Here is a 15,490-nt window from a genome sequence, read left to right as displayed (position 1 = left end):
TGAGTAGTCTCTACGCAGACGATGTGTTGATTACATTATCTAACCCACGGGAGGCATTGCCGGCGTGCTTAGACGATTTAGACCTTTTTGCGCGCACTGCTGGGTTCAAAATGAATATGGACAAGTCGGTTGCCCTAGATTTGTCTCTCACACGTCCTACTCAGGAATACTTGCAAAGCTTATTTCCTATTCAATGGGCGGAAGACTCGATCCCGTATCTGGGGATCCGATTAGCTGCCTCCCTTCAGAACACGGTTATCATTAATTACTCCCTATTACGACAGAAAATCCGGCGGGAACTGGGGCGTTGGAGGCACTACCGTGCCTTGCTCCTAGGTAAAGTAGCTGCAGTTAAGATGACCATTCTGCCGCAGATTCTCCATCTGTTTCGGACCATTCCCCTTTGGCCACCCTTAGGTTGAATTAAGCAAACGCAATCGGAATTGGCTCAGTTTATCTGGAATGGTCGGAGACACCATCTGAAATGGAAGCTGGCGACACTCCCCCAAGAAGGGGGAGGCCTCGGACTCCCTGATCTGCAACTCTATTTTCAGGCCGCACAGTTACGCCCGCTGGTGGAGTGGAGCCGGTGGGAATCAGAGAAACACTGGTTATTCCAAGACCAAGCAGTCGCGGCTCGGCCTCTGCAAGAAATACCATTACTCTGCAAACAGCACAGACCCCCTAATTAATATGCTTCATTTATCACACGAGTCCCAATGGAAATATGGGACCAGACTTGCCTCACGCATGAATTCACTACTTTCCCGTCTCCACTCACTCCACTGATGGATAACCCTGATTTCATCCCTGGTATGGATGTGGTAGCTTTTGTGAGATGGCGACCCTCTGGGTGCCGATTCCTTAATCATATGTATAATGCAGAGGGCGTCCTCCCTTTCTCCCAATTTAAACAAGACTATGAAATGCCCGAGGAGGAGCGACTTCGATACCTGCAGGCGCGACACTGGGCGCTCAGTGAACAGGTCCAACCCATGGCTGACAGGCATCTTCTTCCCTGTGAACACTGGCTTATTACACGCAAAACAGACAAAAAGCTTATTTCTGACTTATACAAGATGCTACAGGATAGATTCGCTCACACCTACAGCTCAGGTCGGGCACGTTGGGAGTAGGACCTTCACCCATAAAGAATGGGAGGGCATATACTATAGAGCACATCACTCCGCTTATCACACAGGACTCGCCGAAACCCTTACAAAGATAGCTACATACTGGTATTAAACCCCGGAACACATCCATGGTATGGACCACACTAGAGCAGCGACATGTTGGCGGGGTTGTGAGCAAGTGGGAACATTAGTGCACCTACTGTGGGAGTGCGTCCACCTCCAGCCCTATTGGAAACAAATCCTGGACGAAATTGATAAACATTTTGATACAGAAATCCCATAACTTCCTTCATATGTCCTTCTGGGCCTTCCTAATGCTTTGACTTACCCACTACGTTCTCGGAGAGGCCATCAGATGGCGATTGCGTTGGACACAGCAATGCAAAGGAATATGCTACTTACCAGTATGCATCTGTTCTTGGCATGTAGAGCTGCAGAGTCACACACTGAGGATAAGATCGCCATCTGGTGTTGGGCTCGGATGATTGCAGGTTGTTGTTGTCTTCGGAGAAGCCTTTGGTCACGAGGTTGGTGACTCCTCCCCTGGACAACAGTGCGCATGGGCATCCACTCCATCGGCAGATTGTTTTTCGCCATGTTGGGAAAAGATGGAGTATATAGAAAAGAAAGAAAGGATGTCCATGTGTAATGTCTAAGTAAGACGGATGCTGGAACAGATACAGGTCCCGGGGAGGCGGGCGGGCGTGTGTGACTCTGCAGCTCTACATGCCAAGAACAGATGCATACTGGTAAGTAGCATATTCCGTTCGAGGCATATGAGCTGCAGATCACACACTGAGGATAGATTATATAGCAGTGCTCCCCTTAGCGGTGGTCGCCTGTATCCGTTGCAGCAGTTTGAAATAAAGTTTTTAGGACAGCCTGGCCCACGGAGGCCTGTTGTTTGGCCTGTACGTCAACACAATAGTGTTTAGTGAAGGTATGCGTGGTAGACCATGTGGCTGCCTTGCAAATGTCTTCTAAGGGAATATTGCCTAAGAAGGCCATAGAAGCCCCTATTTTACGCGTGGAGTGCGCCCTAGGGGGAACTGTGAGTGTACGTTTAGCCTTGAGGTAGCATATTTGGATGCATTTAACTATCCACCTGGCTATTCCTGATTTGGAGATCGGGTTGCCTTTGTGTGGTGGCGCGAAAGCAACAAAGAGTTGTTTTGTCTTTCGAAAAGGTTTTGTTCTGTCGATGTAATAAAGCAAAGCTCTTTTAACATCTAAGGTATGTAGGGCCCTTTCAGCTACCGAGTCTGGATTTGGGAAAAAGACCGGTAGTTCTACTGATTGGTTAAGGTGGAAAGGGGAAATCACTTTTGGAAGAAATTTAGGGTTTGTTCTAAGAACCACTTTGTTACGGTGTAGTTGTAAGAAAGGTTCTTCAAGTGTAAGGGCTTGTATTTCACTTACTCTGCGCAGGGAAGTGATTGCGATAAGGAAGGCTACCTTCCATGTTAGGAATTGCAATTCACATTTGTGCATAGGTTCAAATGGGGGGCCCATGAGTCTTGTTAGAACCACATTGAGATTCCACACTGGGGCAGGTGGCAATCTTGGGGGAAGAATCCTTTTGAGACCTTCCATAAACGCTTTGATGGCTGGTACCTTAAAAAGGGACAGGTGTTGCCTATTTTGCAAGTAGGCTGCCAAGGCTGCTAGGTGTAATCGTATAGAGGAATACGCTAGGTTGCATCTTTGCAAGTGTAGTAAATAGCAAATGATGTTTTGGATGGAAGCATCCAATGGGTGTATGTCATTATTAGCGCAGTAGATGGCAAATCGTTTCCATTTAGCGGCATAACACGCTCTAGTAGTAGGTCGTCTGGCTTCTTTTATGATATTCATACAGTCTGGAGGGAGATTGAGGTAACCGAACTCTAGGACCTCAGGAGCCAGATCGCTAGGTTCAGTGTTTGAGGATCTGGGTGTCTGATTTCTCCATGGTTCTGGGTTAATAGATCCGGGGAGAGGCGTAGCTTTTGATGTGGAACTAAAGATAGTTCCAGAAGTGTGGTGAACCACGGTTGACGTGCCCAAGTGGGAGCCACTAGTATTAGTGTTAGTGACTGTTGTTTCAGTTTGCGTACCACAAATGGAACTAGTGGGAGAGGCGGAAAGGCGTACGCAAATCTGCCTGACCAGTTCATCCATAGGGCATTGCCCTTCGACTGTGGGTGTGGAAACCTGGCGGCGAAGGTTGGGCATTTTGTGTTTTCGGCGGTGGCGAACAGGTCTATGTCTGGTTGTCCCCACTTTTGGAAGAAGGGGAGTAGAACTTTGGGGTGTAGTTCCCATTCGTGGATCTGTTGTGTGTGGCGACTTAGGAGGTCGGCCACTTGATTGTGGATCCCTGGGAGATGTTCTGCTAACAGGTAGATGTTTTGGGGAATTGCCCATCTCCAGATTTGCTGTGCCAGTTGGGACAGTTGGAGAGAGTGTGTCCCTCCCTGTTTCTGTATATAATACATTGTCGTCATGTTGTCTGTGCGTATGAGGACAGTTTTGTTCTTTAGGTGAATTTGAAAGGATTTTAGTGCTAGGAACACTGCTAAGAGTTCCAGGTGGTTGATGTGGAGCAGTTTTTGTTGGCTGGTCCATCTGCCCTGAGTGGTATGGTGGAGGAGGTGGGCTCCCCACCCCGTGAGAGATGCGTCTGTAGTTAGCACAACTTGTGGAAGAGGCTCTAAGAACGGTCTCCCTTTGGACAGGTTGATGGTGTTCCACCATTTCAGTGATCGAAGTGAGCGACTGTCCACCAACACCAGATCGGTAAGTTGTCCGTGAGCTTGGTTCCACTGTTGTGCTAAGCATTCTTGTAAGGGACGCATTTGAAGTCGTGCGTGTGGGACTATGGAGATGCACGACGCCATCATGCCTAGGAGCTGCATGAACACTCTTGCTGGAAGAGATGGATGAGTTTGAAATTGAGAGATGAGATTTTGTATACTGGCTATCCTGGCTGTGCTGGGATAGGCAATGGCTTTGGATGTATCTATGGTTGCTCCTAGATACTGATGTAAGTGGGAAGGTTGTAGGTGGGATTTGGGGTAGTTGATAGTGAATCCCAAATCGTGGAGAGTTTGAATCGTGCGATGAGTGTGGAGAACGCATTTTTGGTATGTATTGGCTTTTATGAGCCAATCGTCCAGATAGGGGAAGACATGGATCTGTTGTCTTCTGAGATGCGCTGCCACGACTGCTAGGCACTTGGTGAACACTCTGGGTGCTGTTGTTACTCCGAATGGGAGAACTGTAAATTGATAGTGTTGCCCATCTACCACAAATCGTAGATATTTTCTGTGAGCGGGATGCATAGGGATGTGAAAGTATGCGTCCTTGAGGTCCAATGTGGCGAGGAAGTCTCCCTGTTGTAAAAGTGGGAGGACTTGTTGGAGAGTGGTCATGTGAAAATGATCCGAATGTATATACTGGTTTAGTAGTCTGAGATCCAGTATGGGCCTTAGTGTTTTGTCCTTTTTGGGAATGAGGAAGTATAGAGAATATACCCCTTTTCCCTGATGTTGAAGGGGAACTGGTTCTATCGCATGTTTTTGTAACAGGGATTGAACTTCTTGTTTGAGGAGAGAGAGATGATGCGAGGACATTGGACGTTGTTTGGGCGGTATGTTTGGGGGGGATTGTATGAGTTCGAGGCAGTAGCCAGACTGGATAATTTGTCTTACCCACCTGTCTGTGGTGATGGAAGTCCAGACAGGCAGGAATTGTTGGAGTCGTCCCCCGACCGGAGTGGAATGGTCTGGGGGGAGTGGTGGCAAGTCACTGTTTGGTGGCTGGTGAGGTGCGGGTGTTGTTGTTATTGCCCCGTCCTCGACCTTTGTTATTGTTTCCCCTATAACCTCCCCGGAAGTAACCTCTGTTGGGGGATGTTTGTCCAGAATTTTTAAAGGTGGACGTGGTCTCAGTTGATGTGTTTTTGGAGCCTCCTCTATAAAAGGAGCGACGAAAGGAACCCCGGTTCTGTTGAGACTGCAGTGCTCCCATAGACTTGGCAGTTTCATTATCCTTTTTCATTTTTTCTAATGCAGTATCCACTGCAGGGCCAAATAGCTGCTCTTGGTTGAAAGGTTGAGCAAGAATTGCGGTTTGAACCTCCGGTTTAAAACCGGAAATACGGAGCCAGGCATGTCGTCTGAGTAAGACGCCAGTATTGACCGCTCTAGAAGCAGTGTCTGCTGCATCTAAGGCGCATTTAATGGAGGCATTAGATATTAATTTGCCTTCTTGGATGAGGTCAGAGGCCTGGGACTTAAAAGGTTCAGGCAGATGCTGCATAAGGTCCTCAAGTTGGTCATAATGCGCTCTATCATACCTGGCTAACAGGGCCTGGGTATTCGCAATACGCCAATGGTTAGCCGCCTGCGCGGCGACCCGTTTGCCCGAGGCTTCTAAAAGCTTAGACTCCTTGTCTGGGGGAGGCGTTTCTCCAGTTGTCTGAGAGTTAGCGCGCTTCCTGGCATTTGATACGACTAGGGAGTCTAAAGGGAGCTGGGCCTTAATGTATGCAGGGTCTTGCGGGGCTGGTCGGTACTTTTTTTCGATGCGTGGGTTGAGCACCCTAGCTCGAACAGGGTCCTTAAAGACTTCAGTAGCATGCTTTATAACCCCTTTGATCATGGGCAGTATGTGGACAGTCTTTTGTGACTGCTCAAAGGTATCAAGGAGGAAGTCCTCTTCAATGGCGTCTGTGTGCATTGTAACGCCGTGGAATGTTGCTGCCCTATTTATAAGTTGGCCGTACCCTAGGTGGTCATCAGGAGGGGAGGGCTTGGAAGGGTAGGTAGTGGGGTCAGGCATGTCAGGTATAGGATAAGACCAGTCATCCATGGGTGCTGGGTCTGGGAACGTAAAAGGGTCGTTTGGATCAGCAGGATCATCAAATAAATCAGGGTCCGCCCCTCCCCCTAAGTCATCATTATCATCCTGTGGAGGAGGTGAATGATAGGGAGATGGTAAAGGTAAAGGTAAAGGAGAAGCAGGAGGAGGAGGGGGGGACGGGTTAGGAGGTAAAACAGGAGAGGAAGGACGAAGTGGTGAAGTAGCACAGTCCTTTTTCCGTATGGGAGCTGGGGGAGGTGTAGTGTCCAGCTTCCGCTTTTTATATGGGATGGCAGTCACATGTCCCGTTTTAGGATTGATGTAGATCCGCTTCTGAGTAGGATCTGGTCGAAAAAGATCATCTGGCTCCGAAGGTGGTGTCTGTGACGTCCGCTTCGGGTCTTTATGAGCTTGTTTCGGCGGGGACGCAGTTTTCGGCTCCGATGATTTTTTCGGGTCCGATGGATTTTTCGGTGCCGACTGATTTTTCGGTGCCGACTGATTTTTCGGTGCCGACTGATTTTTCGGTGCCGACTGATTTTTCGGTGCCGACTGATTTTTCGGTGCCGACTGATTTTTCGGTGCCGACTGAGGTTTCGGTGCCGATTGAGGTTTCGGTGCCGAATGAGTTTTCGGTGCCGATGGACTTTTAGGCATCGATGTTGAAGAACGTTTCGGTGCCGGTGGAGACTTCGGTGCCGAGGAACGTTTCTGTGCCGAAGGAGATTTCGGTCTTGGAGCCTGTTTCGGTGCCAACAATGAGTGTTTGGGTGCCGAGGGTGTTAAAGGCACAATTAGGTGAGGTTTGCTCGAGCCCGAGCCACCCACAGGCTTAGATGTCTTCGGAGCCGGGCCCGAGGGCGGGGCTTCTGAAGAGGATTTCCGGTCGCGACTGGGCCCAACTGGCGGAGTCTTGACCACTGCTTTTTTGGATGGGGCAGGGGCAGGGGGGGTGGTACTCACACGCTGCCCTGGAGTGATGAGGTCATCGGAATCGTCGGCTTCGGACACGATCTCGAGATCTTCGGTGTCGTCTTCGGGAACATCTTGAGCAAAGATGTCCTCCGGTTCTGGAGCTGGTTTGGCCATAATATGGCGTCGAGCTCTTCGGTCCCGGAGGGTCTTCTTCGAACGGAAAGCGGAACAAGCTGGACAGGTGGACTCGTTGTGTTCCGGCGACAGGCAGAGGTTGCAAACCTCGTGGTGGTCACTGTGGGGGAACTTCGCTCCACACTGGGGGCATTTTTTGAAGGGTGTCCTGTCCATCAGCCGCTTCCGGAACCGGTCCGAGTTGATGTCGACGTCGATGGAATACAAATCAAAGAGTTAAATCGATTGCTGGAAGTTTTCTGCTGGAGCGGAAAAAAGTTCATCCGAACCCAATGGCGGAAAAAAACAATCTGCCGATGGAGTGGATGCCCATGCGCACTGTTGTCCAGGGGAGGAGTCACCAACCTCGTGACCAAAGGCTTCTCCGAAGACAACAACAACCTGCAATCATCCGAGCCCAACACCAGATGGCGATCTTATCCTCAGTGTGTGATCTGCAGCTCATATGCCTCGAACACATACTTACACACTGGCGTACCGCCCACATCCCAACCTTCACAGGCTGGCTATACCGTCTGTGGCATGTGCTTGGCATGGAGAAGTTAACACTGACTTGGGCTGGGGAGGGATCTAAATATGTCGAACTCTGGCAACCCTTCAGGTCCATCTTGGCTTCTGAATACCAGGAAGTCACTTGTCCCCGATATCTCCGCATATTGCGTCTCTCTTATGCGCAACATACGACATAGACCTGGAGGTTGGGTAGAGTGTACACAGCCTAGATGGTGGACGTGGGGCACGGGTGGGATGGGGACTGTGTAGGTTTTTTGGGATTCTTCTGTTGTCCTGAGATTGTTTATTTTTATGACGTTAATGTGGTTCATTCTCATTGGCATAGACCCTTGCAGCACAGTCGGACCAAGTTAGTACTTTTTGGACCATAGATTTTGCAATGTTAAATGACAGAATGATTGTGGCTATGAGAATGTTTGGTATATGATCATCAAAGTTCCAATAAAGAGATTTAAACCATAGAATATTGACTGAAGATAGCACAAGGAAAATAGGAGAATATGTCTTCCTGTAGAATTGTATGCAACGAATTAGCCCCCAAACTAGTAATATTGAATAATGGAGCCCCTCAAAGTGGAAACCTTTCCCTTTCAAACTGAGGCTTTCATAACGGCCATTCTGAAATCTGGTAAACACCTTGATGTCCTGAAAATCTTTTGCCATAAGGTCTCCTCACCATTCAAAATGCTGAGTATAAAATTCTTAGTATAATACTTGCAAATAGGCTGCTACCTCATATGCCACACCTCTTCCAAATGGATCAAAGAGGCTTTGTCCCAGGGCGCAATACAACACAGAACATGCGACGCCCATTAAAGGTAATTGAAACAGCCCTTAAATCTTGGCCTAATGCCACTGAAATAACAGTTGACTTAAAGAAAGCATCTGATACTCATAGCTGGCGATATTGACATAGGGCCTAATGCCACTTTGATCTTGGGCATACATTCCAATATGTAGAGAAGGGCTCTACACCCTCCCATTGCACAAGTACACACAGGTCGGATGATCTCAGAGCAGAATGAGGTCTATCGAGGAACCAAACTGAGCTGGCCCATTTCTCCTTTTCTTTCTGGCAATTGAGCAATTCGCTGCTCAAGTCCGACAGATAGGCAGAGAATGGGGATTTCCAAATGGAGAATCATGTACTATTATTTCACTCTATGACGACGACCTGTTGATATTCATGTAGGATGCAGAGACAAATCTTGGAATAACGCAAGACCTTTGCCAGATTATCTGGGTTGAAGGTGAACTGGGAAACAAACATTAGACTCCACTCGATGACACTTAGGCCCATCTGCTTTGGAATGGTTCTTTGTGGCTGTACCCACAGCTGGGAAACTTCCTCTTCAAAGTAATTAGGGGTGGGTGCAGATTTATCATACAGAAGCGGACATCACATAGGGTAATATCGCACTAGACATCTATGCTGACTATCTAAAGGCAGTGCCTGAGTTCCACTTCCTAGAAAACAAGATAACAATGAAACAGCTCAGGGAGAAAGGGATATTGCAAATCTACAGGTCATTGATAGTCAAATCCCTTGACCCTTTCCATTTCCTTTTCGGACACAAAAAGGTCAATAATTTGAGTGTTTTAGATGACGATGACTGGACTGAAGCAAAAACTCCCCCTGGCTTCTGGCACCATCGGACAGACTGACTCATAAAGTTTAAATATGTACATTGAGTATACTTACACTCAGTTATGTTGTGGCAGATGGGCAGAGCCCATCGGCTGCGTGTTGGTGCAGCAAGATTAGAGGACCCTTACCTATATGTTAAATGTGACTGCACTGTCATTGCTTTATACGGACTCACAATCTTCACACATTTAGAGAGTTCTAGAGTACAGCTTTACGCTAGACCCTAAGGTAACCTTGCTGGGGATCATGGATGGCTGAGAGCGAGGCCAAGGTTCACAATTACCGGTGGGAATAGATTACTCAATTGACAAACGGGATATAAAGAATTGGCAAATCGAAGCTCTTCTGACCTTGGGCGAGAGGAAGGAAGGCATGGATAGATGTGCGTTAGCAGAAATGCAGCCTATTGGGCTAGAGGTTGTCCAACAAAAGACCAGCAGTTTTGGTCTCCTTGGACACAATATGTAGAGGCCTGATCACTCCATGCCCCAGTGCTGTTATTTGGGGATATGCCTGATTGGGTGATTGGGTGTCCCTTTTGAGCTCAGCGGTAGGGGGAGGAGCAGTTTGTGGGTCACACTACAGAGAATGTTGACTGTCAATGGTGGTTTTGGAAGTGTACAGATATTTTCAACATTGCTTCATGATATACTGTTTTAGCAACAAAACAAACAAGCATTTGCAACGCAATAGGTCTCGCATTTACGAGTTTAAGCTATTGTCATTTACAATGGCAATAGCTCAAACTCTCCTAAATGCGAGACCTATTTCACTTCAAAGAAGAAGCCGCCATTGTCCGGGGCTACTTGAAAGTGAAAGCGTGCATGGCGATGAAAGCACGTCGTGCCTCAAAATAGGAGAAACCCATTAAAGAAAAGAGTGCTTACAGACTGAGACATACCGTGCCGCAACAGAAGTAAAATGGCCAGTCGCCATGGGAGGTTACAAATCAGACAAGGTGGTACCATGGAGGGACAAACAAGCCTAATAACGGCTCGCAAGCCCGCGTTTACAAACGACAATGGCACAAGCCAACGACAAATATGGGCGGAGAGTGGGCTGGGCTTCTAAGTCATACTCCAGTACTGCATGCCTCGCAGCAGCGCATGCGCTATCCAGGCTCGACCTAAAAAGGAAGGTTTAGGTCCAGCAAAAGGTTTCTTTTGCCAGGTCCAAATGGCAGTTTAAAAATGCACACAGGCTTCAATGCCAGGCCTGAGACCTGTTTAAAAGGGCTACTTAAGTGGGTGGCATAATAAGTGCTGAAGGCCCACAGGTAGCATTTAATTTTCAGGCACGGTGTACATGTAGTATCACTTTACTAGGGAAATAAATTAAATGTGCCCAATGGCTGTAAGCCAATTCCACTATGTTTAAAGGAGAGAGCACATGCACTTTAGCACTGGTTGGCAGTGGTAAAGAGCGCAGAGTCCTAAAAGCCAACAAAAATGGATTCAGAAAACATGAGGGTGAAGGGAAATTAGTTTGTGGATGACCCTGCAGAGAAGGCCAGTCCAACAATCATAATGATTGCTGCTGCCTCTGTCGCACAAGGTGGAAGTAGCTTGAGTAGGTGTGACTGACTGTAGCTCTGCTAACTTGGGAATGACAGCGGCTAATTGCTTCGAATCGTAGAGTGACTGTATCCTTTCTGAATGATGTTCAGAAGTCAACTGTGCCTTTACGCATAGTTGAAAGGACAGGAGGTGGTTATACTTTTTAGAGCTGTAGTAAAGGAGTAGAACCCTCTATCTCTTTCGCAATGGTTGCCTGGCCCCTGATATTGCTTCTAAAATTGGGGGGCTTTTACCATGTGATAATGTTAACAAAGCTTGCCTGAAGGAATGTTTGCTGGTGCATAAGGCATCAACCTCTGTAAACCCAAAGATATGAGCGTTTCAATTTGTCTACATACATACATCTGTCTGCATGCATTCCACAAATTATGTTGCTTGTAAAAAGGTCAATGATCATCTGTTGTGCTCTGGTTTTCAGGATGTTAATCCAGTGAAGAGTCATCAAAGGTACCATCTGTGGGGCATATCCCTGGCCACATGATCTGACAACGTCATCATAATGTGTTTGGAGACCATCTGACCTTAAGTAAACACCATAAAAGCGTCTTGTGTAACTTGGGTTCAAAAGTGTAGGATGTGCAGATTTGATCCTAAGGCTACCAGTGACATCTTCCTGGCACGGCATTAGAACTTGGTGTTCATAAGGCACTGACACCGATGACAACGGACATTTTATTTATTTGCTTCATTCTCTTACTGTCTCCTTTGTGCTCTTGATGAAAGGGGTTCAGATAAGTAAGAGTTTTTTCAATTCACTAATGAAACCACAACAGAGTCCATATGAACTTGATCCTTTTGGAACAAGGAATCCTTGGGATGATCAATATGCTTCTATTCCTGATGTTGTGGATATTATGTGGTGAAGGCTGGTATTAGGAAAGTTTAGTCGGGAGGCTCCAAAATTCTGGAACCAAATCAGTATTGTTTCTTGGTAACTTAATGAGTTCTATATTTTAAAACATGACAGAAATAAAAACCGGGAGTGAAGAAACCGATATATTCAGTAATTCTGCAGCCTTTTTGAAGGTCTCTGTGAAGGATGACACTTCATTTGAAGTAGATGGCTTTGTTCGGCTGCCACATTTAGAAGGAGACAAAGGAGAAAAGTCAGGCCCTTGCATCTCTAACTGGACAGTAGTACCCAGCCCACTAAAAAGTCAGCATTAACGAGCACATTGGTCAGAGGGAGTCTGGTGGTATAGGAAAAGGTCGTGCTGGGGTGAATCTGAGTAGCTAAAGTGAGAATGCAGGTTCTGTTCAGGACTGGGAGTAAATCAGAGCTAATGAGGCATGGTGCTTACTGGAGAGTGTAAAAGTTAACCAAAACAGTGAAAAGTAGGATTAAGCTCCTGGATTCTCTAGCTCAAATCTTCAACGCTTTAGAAGAATTTATGTTTTTCACCATAAATGTGTGAATTGTGTAAGGAATATTCCCCCACATCAAGGCTAGCCTTACACATTACCATCAGTCAGGTATTTTGTGCTAAACAACCCCTGGTCATCCCACGATGCAAGCATCTAAAAGAAGACAGTGACTCGGAATATTAAAGGTATGATATTTTTCATGAAAGCCAGAAGCTGTTCATCTTCCCTTATGGAGTATTCCAGAGGGGAAAGAAGTACCATGGTCTCATCTTTTTTTAATCTCTAGGGATTTAAAGTAGTAACAGTTCAAAAACGTAAAGCCATACTGGAAGAAAATGTTTTCATGAATATCGTAGACGCAGTAGGGCACTTAAATACGCAGCTATATGGGCCAGTGTCGAGGCCTCATGCCAATCTGGGGTGAGCCGGCAGTCAATTAAGTTTGTTTCTTGGAGTATTTAACCTCTATCCTAGAGGTGGCCATTTTCACTCGCTTGGTGTTTCCGGATGTCTCTCTTCCTAGCTCTCTACAATGGAAAGTTACAGTAGCCAGAGTTTGACTCCAAAAGTGCTCTTGAAGTAGAAGCACTTCCTGGATCAGGACCTGACCTCCAGATTGCCAACATGCCATGCCATGTCACTGCACTCCTATCATGCAACAGATCGCAGCCGTGCAGACATCAGTTGTTTGTCAACACAAAAATCCATCATCTGAAATCAGATATTTTGTAAGTAAATATTTCAGGAGCATCAGTGGCACCTTCATTTGCATCAGGCAATTAAACCTGTGCAAAAATTGAGTTCCACTGACTGTGCAATCAAATTATTGATCGAACACGTACAGCGTAAGCCGGACAGGGTTACGCACGTAAAGTTTCCCAATAAAGGAGGTCAAGATCCAGTCTATTAAGACTCCAAAAAGAAACCACTTAGACACAACATCCCGGCTGCCAAGTTAAATTTTTGGCTGAATTTTACTTTTTTCTTACCTCCAGCGAGAATTAGACATTAGAGCGCCGCTCCGCTGAATCAGCATTACAGTCGGACACTACCATCTGCTGGTCAAACACGGAGTAACAGATATTTCACAGAAGTAAAAGCAGATTTATATGTGCGATTTTGAACAAGCACTGTGGTATTTCAAAATGGCTTGTCAGCCTATACACCCGACATACCCTGGATATCGTTTAATAAAGGAGAAACAAACAAAATTAAATCTTACTGACAGTCAGAATTCAGATTTTTCACTTTCAGAATTGACACTACTAAGAAAGCTAGCGCACTCACGCTAGAGGAAGTGCGCCGCTGCTCGCTCCCGCAAGGTGGATTCCAGCACAAGCACGAGTGCTTGAAAAGGGCAGACCAATTCTAGAAGGTCATCTCCTGTAGCAGTGCATGCGCGCTGCCTAGGCGAGACCTAAAAATGGAACAAGGAATCTGAAAACTTGCCCTCAGTTATGTGTCTCTTGCTACAATAAGGAATGATCATGAGCAAGTTCGACAAGGTGACTAGAAACCAAAGCTGAGTGGGTCTGTTTTCACAAACTTATTTATGTAATAGGCCCACAGGCGAAAGCATCTTAACTTATTATTATGTGATTGGTTTTCAAAGGAAGTATTTTAAATGCAGAATGTGCTTTCATTGTTTTTTTTCTCCTTTTACAATACTAAGCATATCACCCATCATATCTCTGCAGTTGTGTTTGTCAAATTCAACATTCAGAAGAGCTATTCATGAGCCTTGCAGGTAATATGGTTTATAAATGAGCATAAATGATAGAATCAAATGAATATGGAGATATTTTCTGCATGTAAATCAAGGCATTTGATATAATTTCTAAGCTCTGGACATTTTCAAAGATAAATAAACATGCACATATTATAATGTATAGCATCAGCCTATTTGATCTAATCTGCAATCAGCAAACTTCCAAGGGTGCTATCTTATACCATCATCTTCATTATAACTTTATTTCGATCAGTCAGATCTTAAACATAACTCACACATAAACATATAATCAGGTTAAGAAAGAAATCACAAAAGATTCACACAGCTCCCCTTCCGCTATAAAAATAAGCTATGTGTGTTAACAACTTACATTTACAGAAGGGTGTGCATATATCAAACCTCACACCAATCGATTGTCTTTATCAACAGTTCAGTAGATGTACACCCCGTTAGACCCTTAACATTTCCTTAAAAGGCAACCTAAAAAACAGTTGTTTCGAAATGGGCTAGGTGAAAACGATTAAAAACCCGGACCGTTTCCATAGCACCAGTTTGCACAGGGCATTATCAATTAAACTGACATGTGCATTAAAAACTGAAAATATTCAATCTCACACATTATTCAATCACAAGGATAAAAACTCAGCAAGTATTGACGACATAATAAAACAATCAAAGTAATAGAATACCCGTAACATTTCAGCATTCATCCCTTTAAAGGCTAGAGGGGGAAAGCTCTGGGAGCTTTCCAGTTCAATTATTATCTGCTCTTAAAACACTCTGGGTACCTGATCCAAATGGCCATCAGATATTTAGCCAAACCGAACACCACTACTCTGCTTGAACCAGTGCCGAGTATCCTGCATGCTTCAAGGTGGTGTCTGGTACTAATATTCCTACACAAGTAGACAATCCACTTTGCCCTTAAGTTTTTGTAACAAGGGCAATAAAACAATATATATACCGACGTTTCCGGCCCCCTTAAACATAATGTGCATAAATGATCTGATACATCCTTTTTTTGCCATTTGCTGCAAAATATTTTAGTGGAATGGGTCCTATATCTGAATTGAATAAACGGTTTCCGTGCAACTGCTGGGACAATTTCATCAAGAATTTGGTCACATTATGGACATGATTTAAAATCTATAAAAGCTAGTGAAAGCAATTCCTTACACTTTCCACAATTTCTTCATATATGCATTCCCAATACATTTATTTAACCCTTCCTTTAAGGATCAAGCACATCTTCTCGGTGGGGGAAAAGTATATTTCCAACCCCCAAATTCCTCAAGCACGCCTAATTTATTTTATTCATGGAATTTTGTTGACACAAGGGTATATAATGAGGTCTCTTAGACCCACCCAATAACATTTGAGAACCTCAGTAGACCAAACCTGATGCCAAAACATTAGAAGCCTACATTCGGTTTTGTGTATGATCCTCCTTTGGGCTAAATCTAGAAAGACAGGGGTCAGGGGAGTACTCACAGGGAGAATGAATAATGATCTAATGAACATAAGCTCATTAAGTGTTAGGCTATCTATTTTCCAATATCCCCCACAGTTC

General features: G+C 45.5%; 1 protein-coding gene across 1 annotated transcript in view; it reads right to left on the bottom strand.

The window, feature by feature from the left end:
- The window catches only part of NRDC (nardilysin convertase), a 1,316,087-nt gene that overhangs the window by 843,718 nt on the left and 456,879 nt on the right, over nucleotides 1–15,490 (bottom strand). The window lies entirely within an intron of this gene.

The sequence above is a fragment of the Triturus cristatus genome, chromosome 4_2 (assembly GCF_964204655.1).
Source record: "Triturus cristatus chromosome 4_2, aTriCri1.1, whole genome shotgun sequence".
In the NCBI taxonomy this organism is placed as follows: Eukaryota; Metazoa; Chordata; class Amphibia; order Caudata; family Salamandridae; genus Triturus; species Triturus cristatus.
Note: the sequence above shows the minus strand (reverse complement) of the source record. Positions and strands in the feature narration are given on the sequence as shown.